The 18272-nt window shown below is 37.0% G+C and overlaps 1 pseudogene; it reads left to right on the top strand.

Moving 5' to 3' along the window:
- The first annotated feature begins 2265 nt into the window (after positions 1-2265).
- Positions 2266-4268, top strand: LOC105481714 (60 kDa heat shock protein, mitochondrial-like; annotated as a pseudogene).
- Positions 4269-18272: the final 14004 nt, after the last annotated feature.

The following is an 18272-nucleotide window of genomic DNA, read 5'->3' as shown; positions in this document are numbered from 1 at the left end:
GAAGCGAAAGCATTTCATTTTGAATATTGCAATGACTTTTTTCAATTCTTTGAGGACAGAGGCTATGTCCTCTTCATCTTTGCATTTTCAGTGACTAAAATATTACTGAGTGCATAGGGGGTACTTACCTAATGCTCGCTGAACTAAGTTAAATAGAATTGAATTTTCTTTGCTACTCTATAGCAAATCATTAGTACCTGAACAGGCTTCTACTTCATGCAAACTATTCGCAAATCTTTACTGTCTATTCTCCTATTTTTAGAAGAAAGCAAATAAATTGACTATGCAGTAATTTCCTCAGTTTTCCCCCATCTAACCTATATTAGATAACTTCTAGATGTGCCTCGTTCTCAGCATCAGCACAGATCTTATCTTGGTATCATTCTAGGAGTTTGAGTTTTAAATTATTTATTTTAAGGGAGTAAAATATTTACATTAATAAAAGTATTTGTTAGAAATGAAGGAGGCTCTCACTTACAGAACAAGGAGGTAACCCCCCAGACACAAACATAAAAGTCTCACAGGCTGAACTTAGCTGAAAGCCCTGTTGATAAGCTTTAAGGGAATTTGAAACTTGGTATAATAAAATCACACCCCTGAGTTTTGCAGGAATGATTGCTGCACTGTAATATGTATTGTACTTAGATACTTAGATTAAAGATATATTTTTATTTTTATTTTGTTATCAATTATGCATCCAGAAGAGGAATTTTACTACTAATGGAACCATTGAAATAGATACCTAGAGGAGTGGATGCATCAGTTTATTTCTTGTCAGGTTCTATATTAGGCTTTCCAAAGCACATTTGAGTATTTGTCTACTATTGTTATTGTTGTGGAGTAGTGTACCTTGGGGAAATCTGTAAAGGAGAATGAATAAGCCTGAATTCTATACCTGATTCTGCCTTTTCTTGCTGTATGTTTTTAGACAAGTAACCTTATACCAGCACCTGGTCCATTCCACAATAGGGGAATACTTCATTTAGATTTTCATACCTAAAACATTACCTTATTTTAAAGTAACACTATCAGTTTTTTTAACAGAGGCATAATTTTATCTTCATATAAGTTACTAGGCTGGACATATAGTTGAGAAAATAGAGGTACTTTTTGCTCAAGGCTTAAAAGCTGTGCAATGGTAGAACTGGCATTAATAATTGGCTTCGGAACATTTGTAGTCAAGGTACTTTTCTCTTGCTTTGTAATTGAGCAACTTGAGATTTATGAGTGAATGAAATGCCTAACTTCTGGAAGGACTCAATATCTGATTTCAAAAGAAATGATTTCAAAACATTTCAGCTCTCGAAAAGGCAAATGAAGAACTAGGGTAGTGGTTCTCAAAGTGAGGTCTCCAGACAAACAGCAGCAGCATTACCTGACAACTGGTCATTGGTAAGAAATTACCTGACAACTGGTAAGAACTGACGTTCTCTGTTCCCACGCAAGACCCACTGCATCAGAAACTCTGGGGGTAAGGTCCAGCAAACTGATTTAACAAGCCCTCCTGTCCTCTAGGTGATTCTGATGCCTGCTCAAATTTCCGAAGCACTGCTAGGCATAGAAAAACACCTTAGACCCTGTAAAAGGGTGAAAGTGCTTTAGAATTTATTTCCAGCCCTGTGATGACCAATGTAGAGGTCAACTATGGGAGAAAGTACCACTTCCAGGCCCAGATCAGATCAAAAGCAGGATGGGGCCTTTAAGAACCAGTAGCCCCTGGGGACTCTAAGACCAGCAGAGAGCACCCAGCTTTTCTGAGAAATTTCGGGACATTGGAGGTCTTCAGGTTGTACACTTAGCATTTGCAATTTGAATGTGGAGGTGTTGCTATAATCAGAGTCTGTTTTGGATTGGAAGCTGTTGGGGATTTAATCTTTCTCATCTGAGGCCTAGAAATGGACTTCACTTGAGGTTCTCACTAAACAATAACTCACATTGTTCTGGAATTCTCACATAACAATAAGTACACTGAACTCATTCAAGTTCAAGTATAACAGAGTAAAGATGTGGTATAAGTTACTACATCTCAAATAGGATCAGACAGCAACATTTTTGTGGCTTCAAAAGCAGCACCATTTGTTTATTAACATTATTTTGCTTAATAAAGCAGTACTCTTAATTATGACAAAATTTAGAAATAATTCTATGGGATGTGATAAAGCTATTTTCACTTGAATTTTAAAAAAATGGGCCCTACACTCTCTCCTTCCCTCACCACCAATGACCTGTCTCACTGTGCATACGCCCTGCTGCAGCCCTGCAGAAATGCTTCAACTACCCACAATTTTTTTTTTTTTTTTTTTTTTTTTGCCAAATAAGACTGGAGTCCAGGGTACTGAAGCCTCATCTTCCTCAGGCTGATGCCAAAGATGTAAAATTTGGTGCAGATGCCCAAACCTTAAAGCTTCAAGGTGTAAGCCTTTTAGCCAATTCTCTAGCCATTACAATAGGGCCAAAGGGAAGAACCGTGGTTATTGAAGAAAGCTGAGGAAGTTCCAAAGTAAAAAAAAACGATGGTGTGACTGTTGCAAAGTCAATTGACTTAAAGGATAAATATAAAAATATTGGAGCTAAACTTGTTAAAATGTTGCCAATAATACAAATAAAGAAGCTGGGGATGGTATCACCACTGCTACCATACTGGCATGCTCTATTGCAAAGAAGGCTTTGAGAAGGTTAGCAAAGGTGCAAACCCAGTGGAAATTGGAAGTGTGTGAGGTTAGATATTGATACTGTAAATGCTGAACTTAGGAAGCAGTCTAAACCTGTGACAACCCCTGAAGAAATTGCTCAGGTTGCTACAGTTTCTGCAAACAGAGACAAAAAAAATTGGCAGCATCATTTCTGGTGCAATGAAAAAGGTTGGAAGAAAGGTTGTGCTCACAGTGAAAGGTGGAAAAACATTGAATGATGAATTAGAAATTATTGAAGGCATGAAGTTTGATTGAGGCTATATTTTTCCATACTTATTAATATATCAAAAGGTCAGAAATGTGAATTCCAGGATGCCTATGTTCTAATGAGTGAAAAGAACATTTCTGGTGTCCAGTCCATTGTACCTGCTCTTGAAATTGCCAGTGCTCACCTTAAGCCTTTGGTCACAATTGCTGAAGATGTTGATGAAGAAACTCTAAGTATGCTAATCTTGAATAGGCTAAAAGTTGGTCTTCAGGTTGTAGTAGTCAAAATTTCAGGTTTTGGTGACAATAGAACAAGCTTAAAGATGTGGCTATTGCTACTGGTATTGCAGTGTTTGGAGAAGAGGGGTTAACCCTAAATCTTGAAGATGCTCAGCCTCATGACTCAGGAAAATTCAGAGAGGTCATTGTGGTCAAAGATGATGCTATGTTATTAAAAGGTAAAGATGACAAGGCTTAAATTGAAAAATGTATTCAAGAAATCATTGAGTAGTTAGATATCACAACTAGTGAATATGAAAAGAAAAAACTGAATGAATGTCTGGCAAAACTATCAGATGGAGTAGCCATGTTGATGGTTGGTGAGACAAGTGATGTTCAGGTAAAAGAAAAGAAAGACAGAGTTACTGACGTCCTTAATGCTACAAGAGCTGCCATTGAAGATGGCATTGCTCTGCTTCAGTGCGTTCCAGCCTTGGACTCGTTAACTCCAGCTAATGAAGATGTTTTAAATGGTATAGAAATTATTAAAAGAACACTCCTGTAATCCCAGCACTTTGGGAGGCTGAGATGGGCGGATCACAAGGTCAGGAGATTGAGACCATCCTGGCTAACACGGTGAAACCCAGTCTCTACTGAAAAATACAAAAAACTAGGCAGGCGAGGTGGCAGGTGCCTGTAGTCCCAGCTACTCGGGAGGCTGAGGAAGGAGAATGGCGTGAACCCTGGAGGCAGAGCTTGCAGTGAGCCGAGATCCGGCCACTGCACTCCAGCCTGGGCGACAGAGCGAGACTCTGTCTCAAAAAACAAAAAACAAAAAACAAACAAACAAAAAAAACCAAAATTCCTTCAATGACCAATGTTAAGAATGCAAGTATTGAAGTATCTTTGATAGTTGAAAAAATTATGTAAGATTCCTCTGAGGTTGGTTATGAGGCTGTGATTGGAGATTCTGCGAATACGGTAGAAAAAGGAGTCACTGACCCCACAAACGTTGTGAGAACTGCTTTACTGCATGCTGCTGGGGTGGCTTCTCTGTTACCTACAGCAGAAGTTGTAGTCATAGAAATTCCTAAAAAAGAGAATCCTGGAATGAGTGCAATAGGTGGAATGGGAGATGGTTTGTTCTAATTCCTAGAATAGTGCTTTACCTTTGTTTTTGAACTGTGACAAGAAGCTCAAAACAGCATTCTTCAACAATAACTTTAGAAGTCAGGTGAAGAAAATGACTGAAGAGAAGGCTGGCTGAAATTTAAGAAAATCACCATAACCATCAGTTACTGGTTTCAGCTGACAATATACAATAATTCACTACTGTCATTGCCCATGCCTACAGATAATTTATTTTGTATTTTTGAATGAAAAAAACATTTGTACATTCTTGATATTGGGTGCAAGAGCCATGAACCAATATAGTGCTTTCAACCTAAATCACTGAGATGTTTTTTATTGCCGTTCTATTAAAATCAGGATTTTAGTGCTTGCCATCACCAGAGGAGAAGTTAAGAAGCAGCCTTTCTGTGGAGAGTAAGAAGAATCGTGTACAGAGTAGAGAAATATCCAATTATGTGACAGCCTTTGTGTAATAAAAATTTGTTTAAAATTTTAAATAGTGCATCCTGAAGAGACTTTTAAATTCTCCAAATTGGTTCTCATGCAAAAAGGCGTATTCAGTACTTTTAAGGACCATTTGAATTGTGGGTAAAGGATTATGTTAGATGCTGAGTATTTAAGACATAATGGTTGATATTTGCTCACTGCCCACCATAGGAAGCTGACAACTAGGTAAGAGGGGCAACTCTTCTGGAGCACTTGAGTCCAGAAGAAAAGAGTGGCCAGAAAAAGAGGTCAAAGGAAAAAGGATATTAAGCAAACACCTGAAGAGAGAATCCTTTGTCTTCCTGAGATGGTAATCTGTGAGTCTGCTTGTGAATATAAGCTGGGTACACTGCCAAAGAACAGGGTGAAAGGAGTAGTAGGCTTATTTCTGTTTTAGCTTACTAGAAATTAAGATGTCTCAGGTCAAAAAATAAAAATAAATGAACTGGTAAAGAAGCTGTAAAATTCAAGAGTATGAAGAGCAATTTAAAGTTAATTACACTAGGTGACAAATACCAGAGAGAAAAGCTTGATTGTTAATTGGAGTTCTAAAAACTTCTATTACAAAATAGGTTCAGGGAGTGCGAACATCAGCAAAATGGAGAAACAGAACTCTCCAATGCTTGTCCCCTGAAGAAACATTAATGCAAACAACTATCCACACATGGAAATATCTTCCCAAGTGCTAAGGAAACCTGGTGAAGGACAATAGTGTCTGAATGTAGCACAGAAAGAAAAGACTCATTGAGGAGAGTAGGATGGACATTAGGCACATTGCCCATTCTTCAACCCTGGACAGCACAGCATGGAGAAAGATACTGCCTAGGAGAGGAAGAAGGAAGTGAGCAGAGGACTTTGCCTCAGACTCTAAAACTAGGCCCTCTTCAGTAAAATATAGCACTGATCTGACCCCATGGCCTCAGACTTTAGGCCCCTACCCAAGGACTGGGTTTCCAGGCCTGCACTAGAACCAGGCTAAATCCCCCACCAGGCTCTAGGCTTTTCCGATGAACTTGGTCTCCAGGCTGCCCCACTGCCAACCTGACTTCAACAACCCAAGAGTCCAAACCACCCCTAACAGTGAAGTGGCTCCCATGGCCCCAGGCTTCAGGCCAACCTCAGCGCCAGACCAACCCTTGTAGTCCTAGTCATCAGACTGGCACCCTCAGACCCAGCTTCCAGGCCAGCTCCTGTAGCTCCTCACTCCAACAGACCCAGGGTTCAGGTTGCCCCAATAGATTCCAGCATTTGACCAACCCCCATGGACCAAGGCTCCAGGACAGCCCCTGTATACCCAGGTAAGTGGCTATTCCCAAGGCCCTAAGACCTAGGACAGCCCTCATGGGCCTATCCTCTAGGCCAACACCTGCATGCCCAGACTCCAGGCAAACACTAGTGGACATAGGCTCCAGGCCAATACCAGAGTCTAATGCACTAAACCAACACCTGCAATCCTAGGCTCCAAACTGTCTCCTATGGACCTAGGCTTCCTATCAACTACAGCACTGAGAAAACCCCAAGTGCCAGGCTGGTCCCTGTGGTCTCAAGCTTCAGATGACCCAGGGTCTAGGGCTGTACCAGCAGATCCAGGGCCCAAGCTCACCCCAGTAGACCCCAGTAGCAGGCTACACCACACAGACTGAGGCTCCAAGACTACCCATGAAGACCTAAGTTCTAGGCCAGCAACTGTAGGCCCATAACCCAAACCCATCCCCACAGACTCAAGCTCCAGGCCTATTCCAATACTGAACCAGCCTCCATGGACTCAGGCTCCAGGTCTATTCCAGTGCAAGATCAGCCCCCATGGATCTAGGCTTTACGCCCAACCAAGCAGACCCAGGCATCAGGTTGCCTACCTGCTGACCCAGGCACCACACCAGCCTATCTGAGGACTCCAGCAGCAAGTTTACCTTCAGATTATGCCCAATGGTCTGCCTAGAATCTCTAGGCAGGCTGCCTGGAGCAGCTTTTCCACCCAAAGCCAGTCTGCAAAGACTGGAATAAGTCCTTACTTTTTGAATGTGCAGTCATCCATGTAAGGTAATGAAAACACAAAACACCAAGAAGGCATAACATAACCAAAGAACACACCAAACAATAATCTCTTAGTAGCTGACCTACAGGAAATAAAGATAGATGAACTGCCTGACAAAAAATTCAAAATAATTTTTTAAGTAACATAGGACGACTTCAATAAATACTTAAAACGCCTCAATAAGATCAGGAAAACAAAGTACCAATATTAAAAATTAACAGAGAAATTTAAGTTATTTATAAAATAGTAATTCTGAAGTTGGAAAATACAATGAATAAAATAAAAAATGCAATAGTGAACATTAATAGCAAAATTGATCAAGCAGAAGAGAGAATCTATGATTTTGAAGACAGGTTATTGGAAAATATAAAGTCAGGGAAGAAAAAAGAATGAAAAGGAATGAAGTAAGATTATGAGATTTATGAGCAATTGTTTGGGTAATAGGAGTTTGTGAAGGAGAAGAGAAAGATAAAGAATTAAAATGTTTAAAGAAATATTAGCAGTACTTTCCAAATTTGGAGAAAGATATAAATATCTAGGTACGGAAATGTCAAAATTCTCTAATCAGATTGAATCCAAACAAGATTACACCAAGACATAATAAAAATAAAGCTATCAAACTCAAGGAAAGAAAGAGGATCCTGAAAACATCAAGATAAAAGAAGCAAATGACGTATAAGGAAGTTCTGGTACACATAGAAGTTAATTTCTCAGCAGAGGTATTACAGGCCAGGAGAGAACAGGATGATACATTCAAAGTGCTGGAAAAAAAATACTAAACAAAACTGCCAAGTAAGAATATTGTATCTGAAAAAGGTGTGGCTCAGAAACAAAGGAGAGAGAAAGAGTTTCCCAGAGAAACAAAAGCTGAGGTAGTTCACTCACACCAGAGCTGTTTACAAGAAATGCTAAAAGAAGCTCATCAGCCTGGAAAAAAAGGATGCTAAAAAGTAACACAAAAACATCTCAAAGTATAAAACTCACTGATAAAAGTACATACACAGTCAAATTCAGAATAATACTGTAATTGTGATGTTTAAATCACTTATATCTTTAGTATAAAGATGAAAAAACAGAACTATTAAAAATAATAGTTATAATAATTTGTTGTGGCATATACAACATAAGAACATGTAAATTACAACATCAAAAATTTTAAATACATGAGGGAGGTGGAGAATATAGTAGAGGATTTTTTTTTATGCAATCAAAGTTAAGTTGTTATCAACTTAGCCTGTAATAACAATAAGATTAAAAAAATAATCCTCATGGTAACCACAAAGAAAAAACCTATTGTAGATATGCAAAAGATAAAAAGTAAGAAATCAAAGCATACCACTAGACAAAATCACCTAATCACAAAGACAACAAAAGAGTAAAGACAGAACAAAAGATCTGCAAAACAAACATAAAACAGTAGCAGTAGGTTTTTATATATCAATGCCTACCTTGAATTTAAATGAATTAAATTATCTAATCAAAAGACATAGAATGTCTACATGCATAAAAGACAAGACACAACTCTATAGTGCTTATAAGAGACTCACTTCACATTTAAGGATACATATAGATTAAAAGTGAAGGGATATAAAAGATATGGATGTGAATGGAAACTATGTGAATGGAAACTATGTGAATGGAAACTAATGGGGAGCAGAAATAGGTACACTTAAGTCAGATAAAATGAACATAAAGTCAAAACTGAGAAAAGAGACAAAGAAGGTCATTATATAATGAAAGAGGGGTAAATTAAGGAAGTGGATATAACCATTGTAAATACACACACACACACACACATACATATATAACTAACATTAAGGCATCTAAATATATAAGGTAAATATTAATAGATCTGAAGAAAGAGGTAGATGGCAATACAGTAATAGTAGGGGGCTTTAGTACCTCACTTTCGGCAAAAGACAGATTACTTCAACAGAAAATTAATTAGGAAATATCAACATATATTGGACACCAAATGGACCTAACATCCATATACAGAACATTCTATTGAATAACTGCAGAATACACAATTTCCTCTGCTGCACATGGAACATTCTCTGAGATAGATGATGTATTAGGCCATAAAACAAGTCTTAAATGTAAGAAGATTGAAATCCTATCAAATGTCTTTGTTGACCACAGTAGTATAAAATTCTAATTTCCAGGAACTTTAGAATATTCACAAATACATGGAATTTAAATGACTTGCTCTTGAACAACCAAGGGTTAATGAAGAAATTGAAAGAGAAATTTTAAAACATATTGATACAAAGGAAGATGGAAACGCAACATACCAAAACTTATGGGATTCAGCAAAAGCGTTTCTAAGATGGAAGTTTATAGCATCCATCAGAAAAGAAGAAAGATCCCCAATAAACAACCTAATGTTACACCTCAAGGAAAAAGAAAAACAATAAACTAAACCCAAAGTTAAAAGAGGTTAAGAAATAGTAAAGTTCAAAACCCAAATACCTGAAATAGAAACTAGAAAACAACAGGAAGAACCAGCAAAATTAAGAGTTTTTTAAAAAGATAAACAAAATGAACAAGCCTTGAGCTAGAGTAAGAAAAAAAAAGAGAAGGTCCAAATAAATAAAATTATAAATAAAAAGGAGACATTACAACTGACACAACAGAATTACAAAGGATCACTAAGAAACTATTGTGAACATATGCCAACAAATTAGATAACCTAGAATAATGGACAAATTCCTACAGACGTTCAACCTACCAAGATTGAATTATGAAGTAGAAAATTTGAACAAACCAATACCAAGTAAGAGGATTGAATCAGTAATAAAACATCCCCCACCAAAGGAGGGCCCAGGACCTGATGGCTTCATGGACAAATTCTACCAAACACTTAAAGAATACCTAATACCATCTTTTTAAAATGCTTTCAAAAAATGAAGACAAAAGAATACTTTCAAACACATTTTTCAAGGCCAGCTTTACCCTGATATCAAAGCCATACAAGGACACTACAAGAAAATAAGATTATAGGCCAATATTCCTGATGATCATAGATGTAAATATCCTCAAAAATATTAGCAAACCAAATTCAATAGCACATTGAATGAATCATATGCCATAATCAAGTGGAATTTATCCCAGAGATACAAGGATGGTTCAATGTACACAAATCTGTAAATGTAACATACCATATGAATATAATAAAACACAAAATCATATAATCATCTCAATAAAGTTGTTAACAAAATTCATATCATCTTGTGATTAAAAATTCTCAAGAAATTATATACAGAAAGAATGCACCTCAATACATTAAATGTCATATATGACAAACCCACAGTTAACATCATATTCAATGGTGAAAAGTTTAAATCATATTTTCTAAGATCAGAAACAAGTCAAGGATGTGCACTCTTGCCAGTTCTATTCAACATAATACTGGAAGTCCTAGCCAGAGCAAAATAAATTTATCTTAAGAGTAACAATTTAATTTACTCTTTTACAATTTGGATGTCTTGAGACGTATTTGCAGATTACATGATCTTATATAGAAAACCTTTAAAAACTTGCAAAAAAGCTGTTAGAGCTAACAAAATTCAGTACAGTTGCAGGATATAATATTAACATACAAAAATCAGTAGTGTTTCTATAGAGTAACAATGAGCTATTCAAAAAGAAAATCAAAACAATTCCATTTACAATATCTACAAAAAGTAGTAAGATGGAAATACATTTAACCAAAAAGGCAAAAGACCTATACACTGAAAACTATATAACATTGATGAAAGAAATTGAGGAAGACACAAATAAATAGAAAGATATTCCATGGTCATGAAATAGAAGAATGAATACTGTTAAAATGTCCATATTAGCCAAAGCAATTTACAGATCCAATGCAATATCTATCAAAAATTTAATGCCATTTTTTACAGAAATAGAAAAAAAGCTAAAATTCCTATGGAACCAAAAAGATTTCAAATAGCAAAAGGAATATTGGGCAAAAAAAAAAAACAGAGCTGGAGGTCTCACACTGCATGATTTCAAAACGTACTACAAAGTTATAGTAATCAAAACAGCCGGATTCTGGCATAAAAACAGACACATAGGCCAATAGAGTGAAACATGGTGCCTAGAAATAAGCCTATAATTTATGGTCAGTTGATTTTCTATCAAGGTGCCAAGAACACACAGTGAGGAAAGGATAATCTCTTCAATAAATGTTGTTGAGACAATGAAATAGCCACATGTAGGAAAATGAAATTATATCTTCATCTTGCTATGTACAAAAATCAACTCCAAATGAATTAAAGACTTAAATGTAAGTCCTAAACATTTCAAACTGTTAGAAGAAAACAGGGGAAAATCTCCATGACTTAGCTTTGGGTAATGATATTTTAGAAATGACCCCAAAAGCACAGGCCATGAAAGTGAAAATAGACAAATTGAATTACATTAAACTAAAAAGCTTTTTGCATATGCAAGGAAACAATCAACAGAATGATGAGACAACTAATGGAATGAGATAAAATATAAAATATTTAAAAATCAAACATCGGATAAGGTGTTAATATGTAAAATATATAAGAAACTCAAACAATTCAATAGTAAGAAAACAAATAACCCAATTGTAAAATGAGCAAAGCTCTGAATAGATATTTCCCCAAAGACATGCAGCCAACATGTATACTAAAAACATTCAAATCACTAATCATCAGAGAAATGCAAATTAAAATCACAATATAATATCACCTCACACCTGTTAAAATGTCTATTATCAAAAAGATGCAATATTACAAGTGTGAAAAAGAATGTGGAGAAAAGACCCTTATACATTGCTGGTGAGAATATAAATTAGTACAGCAATTATGAAAAACGGTATGGTGGTTTCTCAAAAAATTAAAAATAGAACTAGTATGTGATCCAGCAACCCCACTTCTGTGTATACATGCAAAGGAAATGAAATCAGTATGCTGAAGAGGTATCTACATTCCCATATTTATTCCACCACTTCTTACAATGATTAAGATATGGAATCAACTTAAGTGTGATGAGGAGATGAATGGATAAATGTGGTATATATACACAATGGAATACTATTCAGTCTTAAAAGGAAGGAAATTTTGCCATTTGCAACAATGTAGATGAACCTTGAGGACATTATGTTAAGTGAAACAACCCAGGCACAGAAAGACAAATACCACAAATCCTCACTCATATGGAAATCTAAAGAAGTTGATCTTATAGAAGCTGAGAGTAGAATGGTGGTTACCAGAGAATGTGGTGGTTAGTGGGAGGGGAGTTTGGGGGAGATGTGACACAAAGGATACAAAATTACAATTAGGAGAAATAAGTTCAAGGTATCTATTGTACAACATGGTGATTATAGTTAATAACAATGTATTGTATTGTTGAAAGCTGCTAAGGAGTTTATTTTAAGGCTCCCCACTCCAAAAAAAAAATTACATATGTGTGGTGGATGTGGTGGCTCACACCTGTAATCCTAGCACTTTGGGAGGTCCAGGCGGGTGGATCACTTGAGGTCAGGAGTGCGAAATCAGCCTGGTCATCATGGCAAAACCCCATCTCTACTAAAATACAAAAAGTTAGCTGGGCATGGTGGTGGGCAACTGCAATCCCAGTTGCTTGGGAGGCTGAGGCAGGAGAAATGCTTGAACCCAGGAGGCAGAGGTTGCAGTGAGCCCAGATTGTGCCATTGCACTCCAGAGTGAGAATCTGTCAACAAGAAAAAAAAAAATGCATATGTGAGATAATGTGTATGTTAATGAGCTCAACTTAGTTATTCCACGACATGTACCTATTTCAGAGCAACATGAACGCAATAAAGAAATATAATTTTATTTGTCAGCTTCAAAAAAAATTAAAAAATTGGTAAATACCAGTTTAAACAAACTTTAACAGGATTGTTTCTTACAGGGTTTTTCATAGTTGTTAAGAGTCTAATACATTTAACTCTTTAAGACAGAGTTCTAGCATGTAGGTCTTCCTAAACTTCCTTAACTATGAACCTTCCCTTTTAAAATGGAGCACTTTAAGAGTCTAGTGTCCCACAGAGCACACTGTATGAATGCTACACAATGCCACTGGACAACACATAAAATCAGACAATTTGTCTAGTGGAGGGTGATTCTAAAGCTTTCAGATTTGACTTTTAATAAGGTCTTTTTCAATTTTAAAATTCTACAGTTTCTAAATAGGCTCCCTCATCTCTCATAACTACAAAATTGGCAAGTCGTGAGGGAAATACTCTCAGATCCTCCCTTATCTCCCTTATGAAAACAGAAATCCAGCAATCCATGGCATTTTTTTTTTTACTATTTTCACAAGGTTTCAAACTATATAGCTAAAACGGGTGGCATTAAAACAATAACATTTATTTACAAAGGACCTTCATACTAAAAGGAAGATGTACATATAAGTGCAAGCCATTAATACAAATTGCCTGTAAGAAAAAGATCGTAATCCTTAGAATGTCTAAGAAAACACAGAATTTTTTCCCAACCTTTTCCAGTATCATCTGCTCCCATGCCTGCTCCCATGTAGCAGACATGATCATTATGCTTCTGTGTTTCAAAACAGTGCCTCTGCTGAGCTCACACTTTGCACATCTGCTGGAGTCAAGGTGCCCTTGAAAACCCAGCTTTCAAGCCATTTTCTCTGTGCTTTGTCCCAGTGTTGAGGTCAGCCCGTCTCTTCCCAATGCTGCCGTGGTACCACAGAAGTATTTTGTTCAGCTCTTGTGCAACCTTTTATTGTGGGTATTTATTAATGTGTCTCTCTTTCAACCCCATCCTAGAGCATTTTGTCATCTCTGTATCTTCAGTGTCTGGAAAATAGCAGATATGGATGAGTAAGTAAAGTAAGATTACTGTTTATGTAATCTTTTGGAAAGGATATTTAAACCTCTGAATGCTTATAACAATAAAACCTATAGATTTTGGATCAAATATTAAGTCTGTCTGTGTGTGTGTACACACATATGCATAAGACTTATTTGCTTCACCTGTGAAATGGGATGATTGTGGACATATGCCCTTTTTATAGAGATATTAAGATTAGTTCATTAAAATAAGATGGATTGATACCCTCAAATAAAAAACTTGAATCATTATAATCCATATTATTAATAATAGTTAATATTATAAATTATGGCATGTCTGTAATAATAGGCAAAAATGATTTATGGGGCTATAATAATTTTTGCAAGGCATCATAAAGGATTGTAAAAACCAAAAGAGAAAAGGTTGAGTGGTTGTGATCACATACACCTAAAATAGAATTATTGCCTCATAATTCAAAATCCCTATGCCTCTTATTCTTTCTGGTTATAAACTGCCCAAGAGATGAAATTGGCTCTGCAGGTCCTAACCAATCCAATTTAATTGGTTAGACTCTAAGTCTATGTGACCAACAATATCCTTGCTTCAAATAATTGCAGCATCTCAGAATATTAGAGTTGGGATTAGTCACTGAGATCTTCTAATCCAATGATTCTGAAGTCTGGCTGTGCGTAAGAATCACAAAGGCGTCTTTAAAAATTACTAATGGTTAAGGTGCCACTAGACAGCCTGGAAAAAAACTTTAAAGTTCAGGGTCAGTATTTTTTAAAGGCTACACTGAATTTTAATGTGAGATTCTCTGATCTTGTCCAACCCCCTGTGTTACAGATGACTCACGCAGATATAGGGAGGTGACAAGAGAGGCCCAAATGGCTGGCTGTCAGAATCAAGTTAAAGTCTAATTCTTGTGACACCTGTGTTCTCATTACATTAGAGATGGCAATGAGTGTCCAGTTGCTATGCTCACTCTGATTGATTGGTGGTGGCTTCCTGCAATGCTCTGATGAGAAGATTTCTGTAGCTGCACGTGGCTTGGCAGGAGAGAAAGTGTTGATTGATAGCAATGTCCACTGTGGAGTTAGGGCCCAAAAGTGTTGTGAAGGGTTTGTCATCCTTATACTCTCTGTTGCAAATTTTCAACAGCTCCATTCTCTTATCTATTGTAATCCTTTTAATTCTTAGAGCTTTTCTGTTTAATGGAAGTAGAGAATGCAATGCCTGCCTTTAGCATATCATGGTTAAATATTGAGCAAAAGAAAAGGGCATCTGGAAAGGAGAGGCAGACATCCTAACTGTTTTGGGACTCATGTGATTATTCTAAGTGCCTCTGACAGATCCTTGGTCAGCCTGTATGTATTTCTTTCAGTTTATGGGCTTTGACTCATTGCTATGATTGACCAAAATATTGGTAGCATTGATAAAAACAGACCTTGTCATAAAAGCATTAATATTTAACCTCAAGATACTCAGGCTTTTTATTGGCCTCCTAAAGTATTCTCAAGCTCTCTGTGATGACAGATCACTTTAAAAAAATTCCAATTCCTTGTGGATTGATACTTTTGTGAAATATAACAAAAATGATTACTAGGAAAATGAAGTAAAAATCCCAAAGATATACGGAAGTCAAGCTTCAATTTTTAAAATAATTATATTTAAGACATGATGAGTTTGTCAGTTGCTATACTCATTTCTTAATGCTTTCTCTCAGTTTTAATCATTCTCTTATCACAGATTGGCTGGAAACATTTCATAGATGAGCACCTGTCCATCGATCACACTTTGAGTAGAACTAGTCTAGAGCTTGTTTTTCTCTAACTACAGCTATAGTCAGGGTGACTGATTGTCCTAGGGACCTAAGTCCTTGAGTATTCCTGGCCTCTAGGAGATAAAATTGGTATGCATCAGTTACTCAGGTTCTGTGACATATGCAGTTTATCCAAATCCTAGACTTCTAAGAACATTAATTTGAAATGTACACTTGAAAATAAAATTCAGTATATGCATTGTCACATAAGATGCTTTGGTTCTCTCTCTCTCTTTAAGCATTCTTTATCTGGATAACTTTACATAATTAGAGATGGTTGATAATTATTATTTTACTCCTGTGCACAGGAATACACAAAACATTTGGCACAGACTGCAGAAGATGGTTCATTTAAGAGTTAACCATCTGGAGCATTGAACAACTGTATGCTACAGGCTGCAGTTCCTTCCAATGACTTTGGAAGGGTTGACTGTCCTCTGGGAAGTGCAATGGTTTCTCTCAAGGGTCAGCAAACTTTCCTACAAAAGGCCAGATTGTAAATATTTTAGGTTTTGCTGTCCAAACATAGTCTCTGTTACATATTCTTGTTGTGTTTCATTTTGTTTTTTACAACCTTTTAAAACGGTGAAAATAATTCTTAGTTTGAAAGATGTACTAAAGAGGATATGGGGTAGATTTGGCCCACAAGGAATGGTTTGCCAAACCCTGATTTATCTCCTGGTAATACGAGAAAGCCAGCTTTTTTGATTCAGTTGTATTGATATTAGTTATCTATTTATATATAAATAATTACCCCCAAACTTAGCAGCTGAAAATAACATTTGTCATTTTACAGTTCCATGAGCCAGAAATCTAGGTGCAGGTTACCTGGGTGCCTCTGGCTTTACGTTGCTCCAGAGGTCAGTTGAGTTGATAGCCTGAGCTGCTGTTCCATAAAAAGATTTGACTAGTGGGGAGGATCCACTTCCAAGATTACTCATGTATTTTTTTTTTTTTGGTAGGTCTTGGTCTCTTGACATGTGAACCCTCCATGAGGCTACCTCATGATATAGCAGCTGACTTCCCTCTGAGTAAATGATCTGAAAGACTGATAGTAATTAAGCAAGGCAGAAGCCACAGTCCTTTTATCTCCTAAGCTCAGAAGCAACGTCCCATCACTTCTGTTGTGGAAACTAACAAATCACCTCACCCATACTCAAAGGGAAAGGATTCCACAAGGGCTTGAATACCAGAAGGCAGTGGTCATTGGGGGTTACCTTAGAGTCTGCCTATTTCACTGGCTAAATCACTTTTTATCAGTTCCAACAGAATACACATCTCTCAGTTACGATTTTATAATACCATTATAATACCATCTGGTTTCTACCATAGACTTATTATACTGTTATTGTAATTAGCACCATGACATGTAAAGATATATTTGAAAGGCACAATAGGAATTTTTATTTTTGGATACTTAACTATACAAATATGCTTTCTAAATTAAAAAAAAGGTAAGAAATTATTTCTCTATGCAGTAGGCTTAAGAGAAATAGATGGAAGTGGCAGTAACTGAGAACACTTTGGAATAGTTTTAAAATGAACATTTAACACTAGGTACCTTGAATTTTTAAAATATTTTCCTAATCTAATTCTTACAGTCTAAGATAGTTCAATTAGATCCCCATTTTATAGATGGGGAAACTGAGGCAGGCAGAGGTTGGGTAAGTTAGCCTAAATTACACAGCCAATAGGTGATGGAGACAGGATCCAAAACTGGGTTTTCCAATTCCACAGCCCTCACTGTCTTTAAGACACAAACACAGTCACAGAATCTAAATATAAATTGACAATTGGAAATAGTTATTGTAATAAGTCAATACACTTACCAGTTAAAATACCACACAAGACCTTTTCTGAAAAATATTTTAAGGTGGTCACTGGCCTCAGTGACAGAGGAAATAAATCAAAGTAGTCACCACTTTGATATTATTGGTTTTCTGCTAAATATCATGGAGAAAAAAACATCAACGAGAACTTACTTCTCCATCTTGAAAGGTGCATTTCTGGGAAGATGCCCACTTTTTCAGATTCAAAATCTATAATTCTTATATAGAATAGATTCCTGCTGCTTGTGGTAGTCCCATGAGAACTCTGTGTAAAGCAAGGATTCCAGAAGCTAATGTGTGTGGAAATGCACAATCTTATTTCCAATGTTGACAAACAGTTTATGGAGCTATGTCATCGTATGAGTTTTTCATCAGTATTACTCGGATAGTATAATATCACTGATGATGAGACTGACATCAAGAAAGAATTATTCTAGAATAAGCACAGATTTTAAGCTGTTAAAAATATACTCTGGAGGAAAGCTCCAAGATGGCCAAATAGGAACAGCTCCAGTGTACAGTTCCCAGCGTGAGCAACACAGAAGACAGGTGATTTCTGCATTTTCAACTGAGGTATTGGGTTCATCTCACTGGGGCTTGTTGGACAGTGGGTGCAGCCCATGGAGTGTGAGCCAAAGCAGGGCGGGGCATCGCCTCACCCAAGAAGTGCAAGGGGTCAGGAAATTCCCTCTCCTAGCCAAGGGAAGCCATGACAGACAGTACCTGGAAAATTGGGACACTCTCACCCTAATACTGCACTTTTCCAGTGGTCTTAGCAAACGGCACACCAGGAGATTATATCTTGCGCCTGGCTCTGAGGGTCCCATGCTCACAGAGCCTCACTGACTGCTAGCACAGCAGTCCGAGATTGAATTACAATGTGGCAGCAAGGCTGGGGGAGGGGAGGAGAATGGAACCAACCTGGAAAACACTCTTCAGGATATTATCCAGGAGAACTTCCCCAACCTAGCGAGGCAGGCCAACATTCAAATTCAGGAAATACAGAGAACACCACAAAGATACTCCTCAAGAAGAGCA

This window comes from Macaca nemestrina, chromosome 16 (assembly GCF_043159975.1).
Source record: "Macaca nemestrina isolate mMacNem1 chromosome 16, mMacNem.hap1, whole genome shotgun sequence".
In the NCBI taxonomy this organism is placed as follows: domain Eukaryota; kingdom Metazoa; phylum Chordata; class Mammalia; order Primates; family Cercopithecidae; genus Macaca; species Macaca nemestrina.
This window is presented reverse-complemented; position numbering and strand designations above follow the sequence as displayed.